Source organism: Hippopotamus amphibius, chromosome 6 (assembly GCF_030028045.1).
Source record: "Hippopotamus amphibius kiboko isolate mHipAmp2 chromosome 6, mHipAmp2.hap2, whole genome shotgun sequence".
Taxonomy (NCBI): domain Eukaryota; kingdom Metazoa; phylum Chordata; class Mammalia; order Artiodactyla; family Hippopotamidae; genus Hippopotamus; species Hippopotamus amphibius.
In genome coordinates, this window is record NC_080191.1 from 7,199,722 (window position 1) to 7,223,494 (window position 23,773).

The following is a 23,773-nucleotide window of genomic DNA, read 5'->3' on the forward strand; positions in this document are numbered from 1 at the left end:
TAAATGGGGGGCTGGGCTCAGATCCTCCTAGGGGCCCCTGCCCAGTTCAGCGTGGAGCCTTCTTTACGGATCGAGCATCCTTCTCCAGCCCAGCAGAATCGCCATCACCTGAGAACTGGGTAGAAAGGTAAGTTCTCAGGCCCCACCCAAACCTACTAGATCAGAAACTCTGGGGGTAGGTGGGGCCCAGAACTCTGTGACGTAACCAGCCCTACAGAGAACCGCTGCTCTAATATAAACAAAAGACTGAGTTGGCAGGCTGTGTGGGAATCAGGCCTCATCACTTCACTACTGGGAAGATGATAAACAGTGAACAGCACTTATTCAAAAATCATTAGAGCAAGTACATTTTCACAAACAATTTATAAATATGCAGTGTTTTCCATTTATTTTACTGCAATTAAATAATCTTGATTTTTTTCAAAGAATAGCAGTGCAGTTAACCAGACCTCCCTCTCTCATTAAATGTACAATACACAAAGAGCTTTCAGAAGGGGCTCTCCTGGTGGCACAGTAGTCAAGAATCTGCCTGCCAATGCAGGAGACATGGGTTCAAGCCCTGGGCCGGGAAGATCCCACAAAGCTACTAAGCTAGTGTGCCACAACTACTGAGCCCACGTGCTGCAACTATTGAAGCCCGCCCACCTAGAGCCCATACTCTGCAACAAGAGAAGCCACCACAATGAGAAGCCCGTGCACCGCAACGAAGAATAGCCCCTGCTCACCGCAGATAGAGAAAGCCTCCACACAGCAACGAACACCCAACACAGCCAATAAATAAATAAATTAATTAACTAATAAAGCTTTAAGAGATAATCATACAATAATTAACTTACAGAGATCTGTACAAATTATTTTTCAAAGCGATGTCATTGAGTTTTTCAGGGGAGGATGATTTGTAAAAACAAAATGAATTTAGATTTAAGTAGATAGATGATATACTTAGTCACAATGTTGTGAGAGTAAATATTATCTTTTTGTAATTAATTTTTTAAATTGAAGTATAATTGATTTACAGTGTTTCAGATGTACAGCAAAATGATTCAGTTATATCTCTATGTATATCTATATATCTCTCTCTGTATCTATTTTTCAGATTCTTTTCCATTATAGGTTATTACAAGATTTTGAGCATAGTTCCCTGTGCTATAAGTAGGTCCTTATTATTTATTTTGTATATAGTAGTGTATATGTGTTAATCCCAAACCCCTAACCCCCCACTTTTTGCCCTTTGGTAACCATAAATTTGTTTTCTATGTCTGTGAGTCTTTCTATTTTACAAATAAGTTCCTTTGTATCATTTTTTAAGATTCCACATATAAGTGATATCATGATATGTCCTTCTCTGATTTACTTCACTTAGTATAATAATCTCTAGGTCCATCCATTTTACTCTTTTTTTTTTAATTTATTTATTTATTGGCTGTGTTGGGTCTTTGTTGCTGCATACAGGCTTTCTCTAGTTGTGGCGAGTGGGGACTACTCTTCACTGTGTGCACAGGCTTCTTATTGCAGTGGCTTCTCTTGTTGCAGAGCACCAGCTCTAGGCATGCAGGCTTCAGTAGTTGCAGCACGTGGGTTCAGTAGTTGTGGCTCGTGGGCCCTAGAGAGCAGGTTCAGTAGTTGTGGCTCACGGGCTTAGTTGTTCTGAGGCATTCGGGATCTTCCCGGACCAGGGATCAAACCCGTGTCCCCTGCATTGGCAGGTGGATGCTTAACTACTGCGCCACCAGGGAAGCACCTATACAGTAGGTTCTTGTTGTTTACCTATTTTACATGCAGTACTTCATGCTTTCTTATGGCTGAGTAAATACTATCTTTGTTTAAAACAGGTGAGTAGAACACCCCTAACAGTTTGCAGCTATGTGCAATCATGTTGTGTAGCTCGTTTTTTGCTACGGAAGGCGGACTAGGGTTTCCAGTCACGATGCTATCTGGACAAAGATGAGCCCTAGGCTATGAAATGTGAGGCGGGATGTTCTTTTGAGCGGTGGCCTTGGTTCTCTCAAGGCAGGAGAATGCCTTGTGTCTGGGTGACCATGAGTGAAAATCACCTCACCTCCCACTTTCAGGGCCATTTTTATATTGCAGTGTAGTGATGGCCAAGCTATTTAGTGAACTTTGTTTTTGTTTGTTTATTTTGGTTTTCAACTCTAAGAAATAAGTCCTGCTCCGGGGATGTGACTCAGGGCCTGCAACTCACTGCTTTCAGGTGAAAAAAAAAAAATGTTGGTTTTTCTTGAATGAAGGGACTTAGCAAATGCGGTAACAGCCCCATTGTAAAAAATATTAAAGGATTCGAGTGGTACCACTGTTGCTTTCTTCTTCCAGAAAAAAAAAAGCATGTGAACTTTGAGCTTTGGAAAGTGGCTATGTGTGCAGTGGGCACCCGGCTGCCCTTGCCCGTGGATCCTCACAACTCCCCCTGGGTTGACGTCCTGCTTCCCCGAGCTCCTCAGAAACGAGGCTGCGAGGCTCAGGTAAGCCCTGTGGTCCCTTCCCTGGGCAGGCAGCCTCCCTGCTCTCAGCAGCAGCCTCCCTGCTCATCACTGCAATGCTGCATCCACACGCCAGGTCACCTTTCCTGAGGGAGGCGTCCAGGGAACCTGCTGAAAACCCCGCTTCGGGGTCCTCAAGGGCATCTTCCAGGTAGGAGTCTACGGAGCACCAAGGTCAGTGTCATCACAACACTTCCATCAGTCCAGAACCATGAACTAACGGCCTGCATTCAGGCCCCCACTGGAGGCCTGTAAGTCTACTCTGTAAATACTGGTCACACTCAGCACTGTAAAAGGCTCGGGCTCTTGGGGCCGGCCACTCATCAGGCCACCAGCAGCTTCCCCATCGCCCATCCAATGCTCAGCTCCCGACCTTGCCTTGTCTTCCTGGAGAGCAGCTCATCACGTCTCCCTCCAGGCTCCAGGACACCATGCCCTCGGGTGTTTTCCTTCCTGCCTCTTTCATCTCTCTGTCCTCTTCCCTGTTCCTTCCCTTCCTCCAGCCTCTTAGGGCCCAGGGCTCAGTCCCCACCCCTCTTCCCCTCCTGCTCTCACTCCCCACGGACCACAGCCAGATTCAGCAAACCAGAGTGCAGAATTCCCAGTTCAATTTGAAGCTCAGAAAAACAATGAATAATGTAGTATAAGTGTGTCCCAAATAGTGCCTGGTGCCCAATATTTACTTGGTTAACAAGTAAATGTTGCATGAAACACACACTCAAAACTCTTTATCTAAGGACTTCCCTGGTTGCACAGTGGTTAAGAATCCACCTGCCAATTCAGGGGACATGAGTTCGAGTCCTGGTCCTGGGAGATCCCACATGCGGCAGAGCAACTAAGTCCATGAGCCACAACTACTGAGCCCATGTGCTGCAACTACTGAAACCCATGTGCCTAGAGCCCATGCTCCACAACAAGAGAAGCCACCGCACTGAGAAGCTCTCACACCACAACGATGAGTAGCCCTCGCTCACCACAACTAGAGAAAAACCTGTGCACAGCAATGAAGACCCAACACAGCCATAAATAAATTAAAATAAAAACAAACAAACAAACAAAAAAACCTCTTTATCTGCTTTCACATTTGATCCGGCCTCCTGTGTTTCATCTGCCAACACTCAGATGATCTCATGCAGCTTCATGGCTTTCCATGCCACCTACCTGCTGAACACTCCCAGATGTTTCTCTCCAGCCTGGATCTTCTCTCCAGAACTTTGCACTCCCTCTGCCGACGACCCATGGCCACACGGATAATTAACAGAGGTCTCTACCTTCACATGTCACAAACGAGGCTCATCTTTACAGAAATACTTGCCCTACTCCCAGGTTATTTCGACCCCGAATTTGCTCAGCCAAAACCCCGAGCACAAACCTTGATTCCACTCTTTTCTCGCGCCCCAAGTCCAATCCCTCAGGAAGTCCGTTGGTTCCGGCTGGTCTGCCCCCAGCATCTCTTGCTGGATAACTACAAACACCTCCTACTTGTGCCGTGCTTGGTCCGTGCCCCATAAGATTTTTCCTCAACATACCAGCAAGAGTGATTCCTTAAAACATCAGTCACGTCGTGTCACTTTCCAGCCCACCGCCCTGCAAGGCTCCCCAGACCACTCAGCGTTAAACCCAGAGGCCCTCACACCATCCTGCAGAGCCCCCAGGACCCAGCGCCCCACGTTCCCCTGGACATTATCTCCTCTGCTGCACCCCTCCTCGTTCCCCTAACAAGCCAACCTGTCCTGCCGCAGACCCTTGGTCCTGGCGCTCACTCCTTCCCCCAGAAGGTTCTTCGCTCCGGGACACATCTGTCCGGATCACTCCTAGATCCCTCGATCTTTGCTCAATCCCACCTTCCCCGTGAAGCTTGCACGGACCCCCCCCATCCACGTTCCCATCACTCACCACCCGCCGCACTCCGAACACTCCTTGCCTGACTTTTCATTCCACTTCTACCGTGTTATAAACATTGATTACAATTATCACTTGCTTTCAGACTCTTTCCATTAGGAAGTTCCACAACCTCAGGCGTCTTTGGTTCCCGGATGTGTGCCTGGCACCTGGCAGAGGGCCGGCCTCACAGCAGGCCGACTTATTGTTGAATGAATGAGCGAATGAATGAATGAGGCCTGGGCACACAGAGTTCACAGATCCAGGTCAGCCTTCCTTCCTTCGGGTGGAACAGAAGAAAAATCATTTGCAGAACTTAAATCACCCTTCGACTCCTTCCTTCCCACTCCCCCCACCTTCCTCCTGACACTCAGTTAGATGCGGGCAGGTTAAATGCAAGTAACGTGCGGTTGCCCTGTATCTCCCCATGGGAAGAGTCCCAGGGAAGCCATCCCAGCGGTTTCCCGAGACAAACCTTCTCGAGGCCAGTCATTAAGTTCCTGGCTGGCAAAGAGCTACCTGTTCTCGGGCTCTACGGCCCCATATTCACGTCTAAGGGACTCATGACCCACAAGGAGCTCCATGATGCCAACGGGACATGCTGAAATGAGTCTCCCTGCAAACGGGGCCACATGGTTACCAGTAGTTATTTTCCTGGGTGAGGTCAATTTTAGTTCAGGAGCATCCTGTGAATGTCATGCTTTAGGGGATGAGATAAAGCAAGAAATGACAGGTGTTGCTTGCTGAGGTGACTTACTCATCTTGACAAAAATCACACACAAGAGAACCAGGTTGGGACTGGTCCCCGAATCCCTCCCACAGCAGCCTCAGGGAGCGTGACCCTGGGCAGGGCGCCAGGGTGCCGAGCCCAGACTTCACGCTAACTGACTTGGACGAAGGTCCAGCTCGACTTCCCTGTGGGAAATTCTCAACCTCCCTGAGCCTCAGTCTCCTTTTCTATAAAATAGGGATGCTATGCCAGAGAGGTGCTGGGAAACACACATGAGATACGAATGTAATGTACTCAGCGTGGTGCCTGCAGTATAGTGAGTACACGATCAATTGTAGGTACTTTCATTCTCCGGGAAGAAAGGGACAGATGCTGGCTGCTGGGTCCTAAGAAAACAATTTAACTAGACCAAGATTTCCCAAGCAAGATGAAACTCATTTAGCGGAAGGGTGCAGTTTTGCTTCAATGAATATTTAGATATCAGACAGGAGTTCACATGTGAAACATCTCTGCCCTGGACAGATACTTGGCTGTTCCTACGATGACATTGTAGGAACAGGCTGTAACCTTAAAGCAACACTCTGGACAATGTACTTCTTAGTCCAAGTTATGTGCATGCAAGACACAATCTCTCCCCAGAACCAAACTAGATTCTGTAATTGGTTCTTGGCAATAGTTATCAAGCCTGTCTTCAAAGGGTTGGTATGAAGTAGTAAAGGATGATTATATAATTTGTTATAAAGAATACTAAACTACAGGACATGTCCTTATAATAATGGAAAGAATCAAAACAGATCCACGTGAAAAAGAAAAAAATAGAATAATTACATGGCATGTCCCAACAAATACAAACCATTGAGGTTCATACAGATCCCACTTGGCCATGCTTACCTATGATATTCTTGCTGAAGCCCTTTTCATAACCAAATTAAGAATCAGTTCCATTCCTGGGTACCTTGAACAGATTAATATTGGGCTGGGAGAGCATAAAAATCTGTTGTTTTTGAGAGGAGATCTAGAGTTTTCTCTTGGATAACAGATGGAGAAATGGGGTGAAGAGTTTTTCTTGTTGGCTTTTTAAAAAATTGAAACGACATGTATGTGAAGAAGGGCACCAAACCTGAGTGTATACACATCAGTGAATATTTTCCAAAGTGAATCCACCCACATAATGACTACAGAACAAGAAACGGAATGCTACCAGTACCCCAAAAGGCCCCTATCCTCCTGCACCTCCAAAGGTAACCACATAGACTTGTAACACACCTTAACTTTATAGCATGTAGACGAGTTTTCCCTGGTTTTGGACTTCGCAATGGAATCACGGAGTAGGTAATCTTTGGTGTCTAGCTCCTTTGGTCAAAATTATATTTGTGATATCTTTTCACATTGTTGCATTTAGTTGAGTTCCAATGGTTTCCTTTGCCGTATAGCATCTTAGAGTTTTAAGTATACCACTCGTTCTACGTGTGTTCTTTATATGTTCCATACACGCTCTTTTGCTGTGTGTCAGGTTGTTGTTGCTGTTTACTGTTACACATAAAGCCTCTATGAAGACTGTTGAATGTCGTGTGTGCATTTCTACTGGGCGTGCATCTAAGGGGAGAATTGCTAGTTCATGGGGGATACACACCTTCGACTTTATCAGAACACAGGACACTTCTTTCCAAAGTGGCTGCATCTCCTTACCTCCCTCCAGGTATATATCATCTTTTGTATGGTGGCCATTCTGGTGGCTGTGTACTAATGAGGTTGATTATCTTTTCAATTGTGTGTTGATTTGAACATTCTCTTTTGTGAAGTGCCTGTTCTAACCTTTCACATTTTCTATGGAGTTGACTTTTTCTTACTGATGTGAAGGATATTTTAGCACCTTCTGGATAAGGGCTCTTTGTCAGTCATTCATATAAAGAATTTCTTCTTGCTCCCTGTAGCTCGGCTTTCCACTCTCTTAATTCTAACTTTTGATGAACAGAACTGTATTCTGGGGTCATACAGTTTCTCAGTCTTTTCCCTTATGGTTAATACTTTTTAAATCCTGTTTAAGAAAACTTTCCCTATCCCAAAGTCCAGAAGATAGTTTCCTATTTTGTCTTCAACATGCCTTAGTGTCTTGTCTTTCACATTCAAATCTACAATGAACCTGGGAACGACTTTGGTGTATGGTGTAAGGAAAGAGTCGAGTTCTATTTTTCCTGTGTAGCTATCTAATTGACTGAGCACTGTTTTATTAATTGTCTTACTGACTATTTGTTCCTAACGGCCCTATAGTGCCGCCATCATCATGAATCAAGTGCCCATAAATGCAGATGTCTGTTTCTGGACTTTCTGTTCGGCTTCATTGGTCTGTTTTCTAACCTTGCACTGTCTTAATCAGTGTAGCCTTATAATACATACCCTGAGCTCTGGGATCTGAAGAACGGGTCCTCCCTCCTTGTTCTTCTGGGCTCTTTGCATTTCCATACAAGGGTTAGAAACACCCTTACATCTGCTGACTTCGAATGGATTGCAAATCAGGTTAAAGAAAATTTACACCTTTATATGAATGTTTAAAATTTTGTCTGTGGTATATTCCTCGGTTCATTTAAACCTTATCTAATTTATTTTAGTAGAGCTTTATAGTTTCCTGTGTAAAGGTCTTACACATCTCATTAGATTCTTCCTTAATTAAGTATTTGAGTTTTTGGATGCTCTCATTAAAATTTTTATTTTTTGAACTTTGTTTTTCTAACTGTTCATGATTGCTGTATGTTTTGACCCTCCAAAGCTGTGTGACCAACCACCCCAAACGTCATGTTGTGACACAACAGCCCTTCTGTGGTGCTCGTGGCGTCTGTGGGTCAGCAAGCTGGACGAGGCACCATGAGAGCATCTCCCCTGGGCTCCCAGGTGTGAAAGCCGGGGGACTTGAATGGCTGGGGGAATCATCTGAAGGCATCTTTGCTCACATGTTGGGCGCTGTGCCTCCTTGGGGACCATTCACAGACGCCCTTCATGAACCCTCTCGCAGCCCAGCGCTGGATTCTGCGGGCAAGAGCACCGAGGGCCCCCTGCAGAGCCAAGCTTTTTACAGAGGCCCAGGAGGAAGCTCTCTGCCTGTCCCGACTGAAGCGTGGGGGCTACACAGTGTCATTTCTGCCCATTCTACCAGTCACAGTGGAGTCATAAGGCCACCCAGATCCGAGGGGAGGGGAAGGAAGCCCCATCTCTCGATGGTGGGGGGGGGGGGGGTAAGTCACACTGCAGAGGAGCATGTGGCGGGGCAGAGGCTGCCGTGGGCGACTTTGGAAAACACAGCTGTCACAAAATATGTAGGTACCCCTGATGTTAGCACGGTGACCTTGTAAAACTCATTTGTCTTAAATTAATTAACTACTTAATTAGCTGCATTGGGTCTTTGTTGCAGCACACGTGGCTAGCAGGGGCTACTCTTCAGTGCAGTGCACAGGCTTCTCATGGCAGTGGCTTCTCTTGTTGCGGAGCACAGGCTCTAGGCACGAGGGCTTCAGTAGTTGTGGTACACGGGCTCAGTAGCTGTGGCTCATGGGCTCTAGAGTGCAGGCTCAGTAGTTGTGGCGCACAGGCTTAGTTGCTCTGCAGTATGTGGGATCTTCCCGGACCAGGGATTGAACCCTTGTCCCCTGCATTGACAGGTGGATTCTTTTAACCACTGTGTCACCAGGGAAGTCCCGTAAAACTCATTTATTAATTTGAATGTTATCTGCAGATACTTCTGGAATTTTATTTATACATGTTGTCCTCAGTATCCACAGGGGATTCGTTTCAAGACCCCCAAGGATACCAAATTCCGAAGATGCTCAAGTCTTTTATGTAAAATGGCGAAGTACAGCCCACCCTCCAGCTGGCCGGATTGAAGACTGAGGAAGCCGCAGCTACAAGCGCCAACACTACGCGGATTTTATTTCTCCTTTCCCCCAGTCCTTACACTGTTTACTTCCTGTTCAATACTTGGTTTCTTCATTGTCCCATAAGTGATTCTATTATACTGTTGAGTTCAGTCTCTTTCCATTCACAGGGTATGATTGTTTTGAAAAATATTCTATAAAAAGACAGACAGTGCTGAGGTTACAAAGAAAAGATGGGAAGGAGTGGTGAATCGTGATGGGGGTGGGACAGGGAAGGATTCATTTTCTTCCTAAATAGAACTTTTCCAGCCCTTGATTCATTTTTCTTTTCTTTAGGCCCAAAACTATACAATTTGTTTGAAAAAGTTTATTTCATAATTTAACCAAACCTTGCTTAAGACATCCACTAACAGGTTCCTCTTAGAAACAAATAACTCAGATCCTCCTGTTCATCTCAGGAAAGAACTGATTTTCAAAGCCTTTGGGATATTTCCCTCCTCCTTGCTGTTGGGCCGGCTCAGTGTGGAGTCACGGGAAGAGCCACCTCCTACGTAGTGAGCACTTGGAGTCTGGAGATCCATCTGGAAGAAATGTACGAAGGTAATTAAACATGAGCTCATGGAAAACATGATGTGAGTAAACCACAGGCCGCAGATTTCAGGAAAGGGGCATGAGCACATAGAGACCAGCACTCACAACACATCCCATGCCAGTCAAAGAAGAAACCCAGCCCTCCGAGGGCAAGGACCAAGCTCTAGGATTGCTGAGTGGGGGGACAGAGCATCACTAAGTCAGGCCCAAGAACCCCAGGGCTCGCCATGCAGGCACCCAGGGTGTAGACACTGGGGACCCAGGATGAGGGATAAAGCCATGCTCCCCAAATCAATAGAAAAACCTTCTGACTACGGTTTGGAAAATGCTCAGGCGAAGCACAGCAACTAGAGAAAACATCCCAAAGGCCTGCTTCTCAGTGGACAGGCCAGGAAAAACACATTTGGTGGGAGCGTAGCCAAGACTACCAAAGAGAGAAACAGCAACAGCACGTGTAGGGACAGGTGTTGCCAATTCCTGTGTCAGTGTGGGGGGTGCCCTGGCCACAGCACAGTGAGGGGGGGGCCTGTCTCACAGCCAACCTCAGGTGACCAGTGTCACTCGGCCAGAAGCGAGGCCACGTCAGGAACAGCCAGATAGACATGGGAGGGGGTCGGCCCCACCCCCCATCTCTCCTCCCTGAGGCATGTTGGTTTCTCTCCTGCTTTGGCTGTGTCAGGAGTCACCGGCCTGCCTTTCTCCTCCGGCAGAGGTCCCTGCCCAGCAGGCTGCTCCAGGTCTGCCTCTGGTCACTGGCCATGTCCACTGCCCTGGGCCACCAGGTCCTCTGGGAGATGTCTGGCTGGCACGCATGCGTCCTGCAGCTTCGACGTGGGGAAAGACTCAAGTCCTCCAGGTGGGGGCACCCCGTGTGGGATGTGGGTGGGTCTGCAGGGTGGGGCAGGGGTTGCTTCCGTCTTTCTGACGGTCTTGCGGGGTCCCACACTCCTGAGCCCTGCAGGTGGAGCAGAGGAGAGTGTGAGCGCTCCTTCTTGGGAAAGGCTGCACCCAACTACGACAGGATCGATCTCCTTGGCCAGGGTCCTGACCTAGATCTGATTTCTCCAGAAGCCGGTACTCTTTCCACGTCAGCAAACTCAAAACAACGGAAGATCTATGTAACACGTGGAAGGAGAAAATGGCGGTTGGCTAATCACCTTACATACCTTACACCATACACGATAGATGAACTCAAAATAAGCAGTTAAATATAGAACAATAGGGCAACGCATGGAAAATAGAATTGAGTGTTGAAGCAGTTGAGATCGTAGGAGAAACAGACTGACAAATTAAAATGTACCTACAGGGAATACCCTGGAGGTCTAGTGATTAGGACTCCACGCTTTCACTGCCAAGGGCCCGCGTTCAATCCCTGGTCTGGAAACTACGATCCCACAAGCCGCGTGGTACAGCCCGGGAAAAAAAATGTACCTGCAAACAATAAATACCAAGGCCAAAGCATAAACAGGCAATGCATAAGAAGTCTCACGCAATCACACAAACACGTGATAAGAACACATAAAAGCAAACTTTGAAAGAGATTGAACTTTACACGTAACATACAAAAGTTAAAATTAGTATTACTTAAAATTGTGAAACTTGAAACTATTTTAAGGTATTAACAAATGGCAGTGAAGAGCAGCAACACAGTCACACACCCAGTGCAGAAATAAGTCACAAAACCCTCTTCCCCTGGGACATTATCTTAGGGCATTGCCCATAAGGAGCAAGCCGTGCTTGTTGTCCTGGTGGCCAGTGGACCACAGAGGGGAACAGCGTGGTCTTCGCAGCTGGGCACACCTCGGTGGAGATGCTGCCTCTGTGCTATTTAACGGCTATATAACCTTGAGGCAGTGATTTAACTCAGCTAAACTTCAGCCTCCTTGTTTACCAAGTGCTAAGTGGAAGCAAGTGAAATTGAGGACTGACCCACAGTAGGTGAAAGCAGGAAGAGGGCAACATTCAACAGGAGGACAGTTAGGAAAAGAATCATATACTAAGTAGATAGGCTATTTGGAATCCATTAAAAAGACAATCATGAAAATTCTGATAAGGACATCTGTTTAGGATGTGTGAAATAAAAATATGATGGAATTTTCTACGCTACTAGGATTAGAGGGAAATGAACTATGCCTGCATAAGAGCAACGACTGGAAAAGCACAGGATAAGTGAAAATGAGGGAGGTGATTTCATGGAGAGTTAAAATATTTTCTTAAATGTATTTGTAATATATGAAAACCAAGGATAAAAAGAGTTCCTGAAAGAAACTTCTTTGAGTTACAAGCATGAAAACTGAGAGTCCCACTTGCCCTGTGGGAAAAGGTGACACAGTGATTCAGTTAGTATTTACAGAGCCCTGTGACATGTCAGATCTTTGAAAACAAAGGTCCTAACCTCACAAGCTTGTCAGGAATAAACCTATAAAACCAACAACCAATTAGATGCCACTGCAGTGAGTGCATTAATACAGATAAACTTAGATCATTTTTTCCTTTTAAAGAGTTGAGGGCTGAGCTTCCTCCACAAGAGGGCAAACAGCAGTATCAAGCAGTATCAGCAGTATTTCGTCCTGTGGAACTGAAATCCACAGTCACAGAAAGAGAGAGAAAATGAAAAAGCAGAGGACTTTGTACCAGATGAAGGGACAGGATAAAAACCCAGAAAAACAACTAAATGAAGAGGAGATAGGCACCCTTCCAGAAAAAGAATTCAGAATAATGATGGTGAAGATGATCCAGGACTTGGAAAAAAGACTGGATGCAAAGATTGAAAAGTTTACCAAAGACCTAGAAGAATTAAAGAGCACACAAACAGAGATATGCAACACAATAACGGAAATGAAAAATACACTAGAAGGAACCAACAGCAGAGTAACTGAGGCAGAAGGGCGAATACATGACCTGGAAGACAGAATGATGATAATCATTGATGTGGAAAAGAATCAGGAAAAAAGAATGAAAAGAACTGAAGACAGCCTAAGAGAGCTCTGGGACAATGTTAAATGCACCAACATTCGCATTATAGGGGTCCCAGAAGGAGAAGAGAGAGAGAAATGACCCGAGACAATCTTGGAAGAGATTATAGTTGAAAACTTCCCTAACATGGGAATGCAAACAGCTACCCAAGTCCAGGAAGTGCAGAGAGTCCCAGGCAGGATAAACCCAAGGAGAAACACGCCAAGACATATAGTAGTCAAATTGACAAAAATTAAAGACAGAGAAATGTTATTGAAAGCAACAAGGGAAAAACGGCAAATAACATACAAGGGAACTCCCAGAAGGGTAACAGCTGATTTCTCAGTAGAAACTCTGCAAGCCAGAAGGGAGTGGCACGATATATTTCAAGTGATGAAAGGGAAGAACCTATAACCAAGAATATACTCTACCTAGCAAGGATCTCATTCAGATTCAACGAAGAAATCAAAAGCTTTACAGACAAGCAACAGCTAAGAGAATTCAACACCACCAAACCAGCCCTACAACAAATGCTGAAGGAACTTCTCTAAGTGGGAAACATAAGAGAAGAAAAGGACCTACAAAAACAAAAGCAAAACAATTAAGGAAATGGTAATAGGAACATACATATCAATAATTACCTTGAATGTAAATGGACTAAATGCACCAACCAAAAGACACAGACTTGCTGAATGGATACAAAAACAAGACCCATATATATGCTGTCTACAAGAGACCCACTTCAGACCTAAGCACACATACAGACGGAAAGTGAGGGGATGGAAAAAGATATTCCATGCAAATGAAAATCAAAGGAAAGCTGGAGTAGCAATACTCATATCCGATAAAACAGACTTCAAAATTAAAAATGTTACAAGAGACAAGAAAGGACATTACATAAAGATCAAGGGATCCATCCAAGAAGAGGAGATAACAATTATAAATATATATGCACCCAATATAGGAGCACCTCAATACACAAGGCAAATGCTAACAACTATGAAAGAGGAAATGCAAGGCAGAAATAGAGACACAGATGTAGAGAACAAACACATGGACACCAAGTGGGGAAAGCGGGGAGGGTTGGGAGGAGATGAATTGGGAGATTGGGATACCAAATTGTACACTCTAAATATATGCTGTTTATTGTCTGTTAACTGTATCTCAATGAAAGTTCTAAAAGAAAAAAAAAAAAAAGAGTTGAGGGCTTCCTGGAGGAGGAGCCCAGAAAGCTTTAGAGGCTGGGAGAGGAAAGTTAGCTGATGAGAGGTGAAAGAAGGGTGGTCCTTGGAAAAGTATGGAAAGAGGCAAGAGATGAGACTGGAGGGAGAGGTAGGGCCAGATCATAAAGGGCATGGCATGTTACCCAAAGGAGTTTAAGTTTTACACTGAAAGAAAAAGCTGAAGAGGGGGCTTCCTAGGTGGCACAGTGGTTAAGGATCCACCTGCCAATGCAGGGGACATGGGTTCGATCCCTGCTCCAGGAAGAATCCCACATGCTGCAGAGCAACTAAACCCGTGTGCCACAACTGCTGAAGCCCACGTGCCTAGAGCCCGTGCTCCGCAACGAGAGAAGCCACGGCAATGAAGACTCCACGTACCACAACGAAGAGTAGCCCCCGCTCTCTGCAACTAGAGAAAGCCTGTGAACAGCAACGAAGACCCAACACAGCCAGTAAATAAATAAACAAATTTGTTAAAAAAAAAAAAAGCTGAAGAGGGTTTTTTCAGACAACCAGGAGAAAAGTGATGAGGCCCGGAGCTGCAGCAGTGGCAATCAGAGGAGAAGGCTCTTTGTAAATATCTTAGAGAAGAGTATTAATAGGATGGGGTGGGGAGAAAGAGCTGCAAGAGGAACAGGGAAGAATCAAAGCTAACTTTGACATCACCTCTCACCAAAACAGGGAACCAGAAACTTGCGGGATAGGACTGCAGAACATTGGCTAGGTTGGGGCCAAAAGTTTTTGGGCTTGCTCAATTCGAGAAGCCTTTAGGATGTCTCCCTGGAGATAATGCATCAGGTAATTAGGTAAATAGGTCTGAGGTTTAGGAGAAGGGTGCCAACCAAAAATATAGATCTGAAAGTCATCTGTACTTTAATGAATGGGGTGAGGACAGGAGGAAAGAATGACCTTTTTTTTTTTTGGAGGTTCTATGCTATTTTAGGTGCTTCACATACACTGTCTTATTTAAACATCACAACCACCCCGTAATTTGATGTAGGAGGAAGCTGAGGCTCCAAAAAGTTACATGAAGAGTTAGGTCTCTGCTGCAAGTAACAAAGGTAGCTCAACAGAAGATTTACTGTAAAGATACAGGGGACTCACACGCACCCAAGGGCAGAGATGAGAGAGGGGAGAATCTCATTCTCTTGTTTTTTATTTTACAAAGCCGCCTTTTGCAAAGGCTGCCGGTTGAGGAACAAGCAGACTGGAAAGTGGCAGAAACAGAAACAAGGGGACCGGTGGAGCCCATTTTGCTTTCTGTTCTCTTGCAAATCGGTCATGAAGCGAAGTTTGATTCAGCTAGATTTGGCTTTGGCTTGAAATCAAGGTAAATGAGTGATCATGGAGAAAAGTTGTCACCTGCTTTTGGCCAACTTTGGTCTGATAGTTGCCAAATTCCAAGATTAATTTTCTTTGGGTAAAACTGACTATGTATAAACTCAGATGCATGGAGTATAGATGGACTTTTAATAACTACACTTAGAATAATGAACATGAGTTTAAGTAGAAATTCTCTTTTCAACATTTTTATGCCAATAGATTTTCTTTCAGACGTGCTTTTCATCTGAAAGCCAGAGGAATACAGTGGAAAGAATTCTGAGGTAGGAATCATTAAAATCTGTGGTTTTGCTTCAGCTCTGTTTTCTGCTTGCTGTGTAACCCAGGACAGACTCAGCCTTCCTGGACTCTGAAGTGTCCTGTAAAATGAGAGATTTGGACTTAACAAGTACTTCTCAAACTTTCACATGCATTTGAATTTCCTCGGGCTGCTGTGAAAGTAGTTTCTGATTCACTAGGTCTGGGGTGGGGCTCGAGATCTGCATTTCTTTTTTTTTAATTTAAAAAGAATTTAAAAAAAATTTTGACTGCCGAGTAGCATTTGGGATCTTAGTGCCTCAACCAGGGATCAGACCTGCACCCCCTGCGGCAGAAGCGCCGAGTGGTAACTGCTGGATGGTCAGGGAAGTCCCCTCTGCATTTCTAATAAGCTCCCATCCCCTTGGTCCACAATAACACTTTAATTAGATCACTCTCCAAGGTGCTGCTAGACTATACGCTTGCCAAATAAAGAAAAGCATTATGTCTACAATTGAGAACAGTAAAGATTTTTTTCTTTTTTTTTCTTTTTGGCCACGTTGGGTCTTAGTTGCAACATGCAGGATCTTCGCTGAGGCATGTGGGATCTTCCATTGCAGCTCCTGGGCTTCTCTCTAGTTGTGGTGTGCAGGTTCCAGGGCGTGTGGACTCCAGAGCACGTGGGCTCTGTAGTTTGCAACATGCAGTCTCTCTAGTTGAGGCGTGTGAGCTCAGTAGTTATGGCACACAGGCTTAGATGCACCATGGCATGTGGGATCTTACTTTCCCAACTAGGGATTGAACCTGTGTCCCTGCATTGCAAGGCAGATTCTTTGCTGCTGAACCACCAGGGAAGTCCCAAGATTTGCTTTTAAAAAATGTTTCAATTTTCTGGTGATAAAGGTAATCACCTTATCAAAAATTTTTAAAAATCACACAACATATAAAGTACAAGGACTGAAATCATCCAAAGTAAAATACCACTTGAAATGGCGTGCTTGCTTTTCACTCAGTACAAAGAATGAAAGGGCTGAGTCTCAGTATTCTTTTGTATGACCTTGTCCTTTAAAATCAGATAGTGAAGCTGGGAACTTTTTCCATTTGTTGCTCATCAGTCGGGCATTAATTTTAATTAATTAATTAACTTATTGGCTGTGTTGGGTCTTCATTACGGCGTGCAGGCTTTTCTCTAGTTGCAATGAGCAGGGGCTACTCTTCATTGTGGGGGCTTGGGCTTCTCAGTGAGGTGGTTTCTCCTGCTGGAGAGCGTGGGCTCTAAGCACAGGCTCAGTACTTGCGATGCATGGGTTTAGTTGCTCTGCGGCATGTGGGATCTTCCTAGCCCAACCCATGTCCGCTGCATTGGCAGGCGGATTCTTTTTTTTTTTTTAAGAACTTTTATTGAGATACAATTGACATACAATAAACTGCATATATTTTAAGTATACAATTTGATTTTTTTCTCTTGTTAGTAATGTATATATGACCATCTCAATCTCCCAATTCATTCCCCCCCAAACCCCACCCTGCTTTTTCCCACTTGGTGTCCATATATTGGTTCTCTACATCTGTGTCTCTATTTCTGCCTTGCAAACTGGTTGATTTGTACCATTTTTCTATAGTCCACGTATATGTGTTAATATATGATATTTGTTTTTCTCTTTCTGAGTTCACTCTGTATGACAGTCTCTAGATCATCCGTGTCTCTACAAATGTCCCAATTTCATTCCTTTTTATAGCTGAGTAATATTCCATTGTATATAAGTACCACATCTTCTTTATCTATTCATCTGTTGATGGACATTTAGGTTGCTTCCATGTCCTGGCTATTGTAAATAGTGCTGCAATGAACATTGAAGTGCATGTGTCTTTTGGGGTTTTTTTGTTTTTGTTTTTGTTTTTTATTTTTTTTTATTATTTTTTTGAGGTACACCAAGTTCAATCATCTGTTTTTATATACATATCCCCGTATTCCCTCCCTCCCTTGACTCCCCCCCCACCCTCCCTGTCCCAGTCCTCTAAGGCTTCATCCATCCTCAAGTTGAACTCCCTTTGTTATACAGCAACTTCCCACTGGCTATCTATTTTACAGTTGGTAGTATATATATGTCTATGCTACTCTCTCACTTCGTCTCAGCTTCCCCTTCACCCCCCGCCCCCCCAAACCTCGAGTTCTCCAGTCCATTCTCTGCATCTGTGTCCTTGTTCTTGTTTTGTCACTGAGTTCATCAGTACCATTTTTAGATTCCGTATATATGAGTTAGCATACAATATTTGTCCTTCTCTTTCTGACTTACTTCACTCTGTATGACAGACTGTACGTCTATCCACCTCATTACATATAGCTCCATCTCATCCCTTTTTATAGCTGAGTAATATTCCATTGTATATATATGCCACATCTTCTTTATCCATTCATTTGTTGATGGGCATTTATGTTGCTTCCATGTCCTGGCTATTGTAAATAGTGCTGCAATAAACATTATGGTACATGTTTCTTTTGGGATTATGGTTTTCTTTGGGTATATGCCCAGTAGTGGGATAACTGGATCATATGGTAGTTCTATTTGTAGTTTTTTAAGGAACCTCCATATTGTTTTCCATAGTGGCTATACCAACTTACATTCCCATCAACAGTGCAGGAGAGTTCCCTTTTCTCCACACCCTCTCCAGCATTTACTGTTTGTAGTTTTTCTGATAATGCCCATTCTAACTGGTGTGAGGTGATACCTCATTGTAGTATTGACTTGCATTTCTGTAATAACTGGTGATGTTGAACAGTTTTCATGTGCCTCTTGGCCATCCGTATGTCTTCACTGGAGAAATGTGGCAGGTGGATTCTTAACAACTGCGCCACCAGGGAAGCCCCAGTTGGGCATTAATTGATTTGAATTCAGTTCCTCCTGTTGGGATAGATTTGCTCCTGCATTATACAGTTTCCAGTTGCTCAGTGCCTGGATGCAAGAGAAGGGAATGACAGACTTTCCAGGGTCATCTCTACCAGGCTGAATGGACCTGGAGTGATCTGGAAGAGAAAGGAGCTGAGCAAACACTGACAAGAATTAGTAAGAGGTTTAAAGAAAAATTCTGAGTTAAGACGAGAGCTGTTGAGAGCTGATCAACGGACATTAATGTTTGAGGAATGACTTGGGTCATAATCACTATCGATCAAGGAGGAATCTTGCCTAATTCCTCTGCACTTTCCTCAGTGGTAGGTAATGTTAGAGCTATTTGAATGTACTTAAAATGATTGTAATAATCACAATATGGCTGTAAGAGATTATTGGTCGTTAAAAACATATGTAACACATTGGGAGTAGGAGGATGTGCGCTCACTCCCTCTTGCAAGAGCACCGGAATTACAACTAAATGCTGAACAATTATCGAGAGAAAGACACTGGAACTCACCAAAAAAGACACCCCACATGCAGAGACAAAGGAGAAGCCGCCATGAGATGGTAGGAGGGGTGCAATCACATTAAAATCAAATCTCATAAATGCCAGGTGGGTGACTCACAAGCTGGAGAACAGTTACACCACAGAAGTCCACCCACTAGAGGGAGGGTTCTGAGCCCCATGTCAGGCTTCCCAACCTGGGAGTCCAGCAACGGTAGGAGGAATCCCCAGAGAATCAGACTTTGAAAGCCAGCGGGATTTGATTGCAGGACCTCCACAGGACTGGGGGAAACAGAGACTCCACTCTTGGAGGGCACACAAAAAAGTGTGCTCACCAGGACCCAGGGGGAAGGAGCAGTAACCCCATAGGAGACTGAACCAGACCTACCTGCTGGTGTTGGAGGGTTGTCTGCAGAAGTGGGGGGCAGCTGTGGCTCACTGAGGAGACAGAGGCACTGGCAGCAGGGGTTCTGGGAAGTGCTCATTGGTGTGAACCCTCCCAGAGTCCGCCATTAGCCCCACCAAAGAGCCTGTAAGCTCCAGTGCTAAGTAGCCTCAGGCCAAACAACCAACAAGGTATGAGGTGTGAACACAGCCCCACCCATTAGCAGACAAGCAGATTAAAGTCTTACTGAGCTGTGCCCACCCAGCCCTACCCACCATCAGTCCCTCCCATCAGGAAGCACGCACAAGCCTCCTAGATAGCTCCCTCCACAAGAGGGCAAACAGCAGTATCAAGCAGTATCAGCAGTATTTCGTCTTGTGAAACTGAAAATCACAGCCACAGAAAGAGAGAGGAAATGAAAAAGCAGAGGACTTTGTACCAGATGAAGGGACAGGATAAAAACCCAGAAAAACAACTAAATGAAGAGGAGATAGGCACCCTTCCAGAAAAAGAATTCAGAATAATGATGGTGAAGATGATCCAGGACTTGGAAAAAAGACTGGATGCAAAGATTGAAAAGTTTACCAAAGACCTAGAAGAATTAAAGAGCACACAAACAGAGATATGCAACACAATAACGGAAATGAAAAATACACTAGAAGGAACCAACAGCAGAGTAACTGAGGCAGAAGGGCGAATACATGACCTGGAAGACAGAATGATGATAATCATTGATGTGGAAAAGAATCAGGAAAAAAGAATGAAAAGAACTGAAGACAGCCTAAGAGAGCTCTGGGACAATGTTAAATGCACCAACATTCGCATTATAGGGGTCCCAGAAGGAGAAGAGAGAGAGAAATGACCCGAGACAATCTTGGAAGAGATTATAGTTGAAAACTTCCCTAACATGGGAATGCAAACAGCTACCCAAGTCCAGGAAGTGCAGAGAGTCCCAGGCAGGATAAACCCAAGGAGAAACACACCAAGACATATAGTAGTCAAATTGACAAAAATTAAAGACAGAGAAATGTTATTGAAAGCAACAAGGGAAAAATGGCAAATAACATGCAAGGGAACTCCCAGAAGGGTAACAGCTGATTTCTCAGTAGAAACTCTGCAAGCCAGAAGGGAGTGGCATGATATATTTCAAGTGATGAAAGGGAAGAACCTATAACCAAGAATATACTCTACCTAGCAAGGATCTCATTCAGATTTGACGGAGAAATCAAAAGCTTTACAGACAAGCAACAGCTAAGAGAATTCAACACCACCAAACCAGCCCTACAACAAATGCTGAAGGAACTTCTCTAAGTGGGAAACATAAGAGAAGAAAAGGACCTACAAAAACAAAAGCAAAACAATTAAGGAAATGGTAATAGGAACATACATATCAATAATTACCTTGAATGTAAATGGACTAAATGCACCAACCAAAAGACACAGACTTGCTGAATGGATACAAAAACAAGACCCATATATATGCTGTCTACAAGAGACCCACTTCAGACCTAAGCACACATACAGACGGAAAGTGAGGGGATGGAAAAAGATATTCCATGCAAATGAAAATCAAAGGAAAGCTGGAGTAGCAATACTCATATCTGATAAAATAGACTTTAAAATTAAAAATGTTACAAGAGACAAGAAAGGACAAAATAGAGACACAGCTGTAGAGAACAAACACATGGACACCAAGTGGGGAAAGCAGGGAGGGTTGGGGGGGGATGAAATGGGAGATTGGGATACCAAATTGTACACTCTAAATATATGCTGTTTATTGTCTGTTAACTGTATCTCAATACAAGTTCTAAAAAGAAAAATGTAACGCGTTGGTAAGAGTCTATTAGAAGTGATTGAAATATACAACTATTAAATATAAAATTAAACACTCCAAATATCAAACTGAATTTATTATTTACACTTTTTCTTTGTCACCTCAAAGCAGTAACAATTCCTAATTTAGCATACAGCGAGGTTATTATAATCACCATCTGTGATATGTTTATATTTTATAACAAGGAAATTGTTAAACTGTGTATATAGATTTATGTGGATGTATCTATAGTCATGTTCATAATATAAGTCAAATGAAAAGAAAGCAAAACTATTGTCAGTGTGTAGCTAACAATGTGTTAAGAGAAAAGGCTGTTGGAATATGTCCTTAATAACTCAACCATCTAGCATGGCAGCGAAATACACAGCATATAAGTGAACATTTTAGATAAATGATATTCATCATTTCAAGTACCCGAATTTTGGGTAAAAGAAACCCTTCTGAAACATGTAGCATTCTACCTTTAATGGAGTGTTCTGAAAATACTTCAGTCTTTGAGACTGAACAGGTCATAATCACCATCAATTATTCTTTGCTTCTGTCCTAAATCACCTAAGACTTTAGAAACCTCAAGTCTTTTGTTTCTTAATCATGATCATTTTCTTTTATAAAAGTTACAAATACTCATTGTAGAAAAAAGTTCAAATGCAATAGACTATAAAAAAGCAAATAAAAATCTCACAGTTTAGAAAAAATTATTAGCAGTTTAGTGACCTTTTTGCAGACTGCGTGAGCTTCCTAGGACACAAATCATTGGATTTCGAGCCCATTCTAGTCCAGCATGGCCACATCTCAACTAACTATGTCTGCAAAGACTTTGTTTCCAAATGAGGTCACATTTTGAGGTTCTGTGTGGACATGAATGGCGGGGTGGGGAGGACACTATTCAAACGACTACACACCTAGTATAATATATATTTGTATAACTATAACAAAAGGTTTGTGTTTTATGTATAACTATAACAAAAGGTTTGTGTTTTATTTGTATAACTATAACAAAAGGTTTGTGTTTTGTATAACTATAACAAAAGGTTTGTGTTTTATAGGTTTTCGCTTAAGATATCACGAAAGTTTCCCTACGTCTTTCAAGTACAGCATTTTAATTTTTATAGTGTCCCGTCATTTGAATATCACATCATCTACATAACTCGCCACTTCAGACATTTAGACGGTCTCCAGCCTTCACTATTTCAAACAACTCTGATGAATCAACAGGTGCCTGAATCTTTGAGGTTATCTCTGCTTATTTCCTTAGTATAATTTCTTGTGAGTTGAACTATTGGATAAAGAGTATGAACATTTTAAAGGCTTGTGATACATCTTGTTTAATTAAATTCCAGAAAGAAGGTACCAATTTACTGTCACCAGGAAGGGAGGAGTCAGCCCATCACACAGTATCTTCACATTTTACATTACAGTTTTCTGAATGTTTAACAAGCAGACAGGCAAAGAAATGACATCTCTTCCTTTCTACTTTTATGTGAGATTGCATCCTTTCTGTTGTTGTTATTTAATGGCTAATTGTGTTTCCTTTTTATGAGTTACCAGTTTACGCCTCTCAGCTCCTTTCAAATCTCTCCAACTATCAGCATTTATTTCTCGCCGTCTCATCCTTTCACAGTTTGCTGTGAATTAAGAAACTATGTAGGGACATTTGTAGAGACATGGATGGAGAGACTGTCATTCAGAGTGAAGTGAGTCAGAAAGAGAAAAACAAATATCGTATATTAACACACATATGTGGAATATAGAAAAATGGTACAAATCAACCGGTTTGCAAGGCAGAAATAGGGACACATGTAGAGAACAGACATATGGACACCAAGTGGGGAAAGCGGATGGTGGGGGGGGATGAATTGGGAGATTGGGATTACCATATATACATTACTAATAAGAAAAAAATATATCAAATTGTACACTTTAAATATAAAGAGTTAAAAAAAAGAAAAAGAAAAAAAGAAACTATGTAGACACACTCACCTACTTCTGTCTTCCCATTCTTGGGATCATCTCTGAACCTTGTACAGACTTCAAATTACGACCTTCCTTACGTGGTATCTTAACTGTTTACAGGCCTCTTTCTTTCCTAAGACTCTGAGCCCCTTGAGGCAATGTCCATGCCTTACTTGTGTTTTTGTATTTTCAGTAACTAGCACAGATACTCAATAAATATTTGTCGAACTGAATTGTTAGACTGTGATCTAGAAATTTTCACAATTCCTTGTTTAGATAGAAATAGCTAAATCAGGGTATTTAAAATAAGGAGAGACTGTAAATGGGACCCTGAGTAAAGTACATAGGATTTAATGATGGAATGTTGTATTTCCACTTTGGATTTTTAGAAGTAGTCTTTTTTCCTCCCATATTTCCTAGCTATATTTCTAAGGTAACTGAGACTGTAACATCATGTAAATAGGCAAAGTGTTACTGTAGCAAAAATAGGTATAAGAATAACAGTAATCTTAAAGGAATAAAGACACATAGAAGTATTATGATCAGAATAAGACTTGTAATTGTCAAAATTTTTAATTTCACAGTTTCTATTGAAATCAGTGCCTCTACTTATAGTAAATGTAGCACAAATTTATGCAATTTGTAGATTTTGAAATAAATCCTCATTCAAAATTCAGATATGAAAACCATCAATCTAACTCTTCTTGAGAAGTGCTTTGAAAAACTGGAAACAAATGGATTTTAAAATATAATTCGAAAAGTTATGAGAACTCTTAAAAATTGCATTGGCTACAAGAACTTACAAACATCTTTTATAAACATGTTTACAAGGTCAAATTTATTTTCACACGTATTTTAAAACACACCATTGCCACAAATGGGT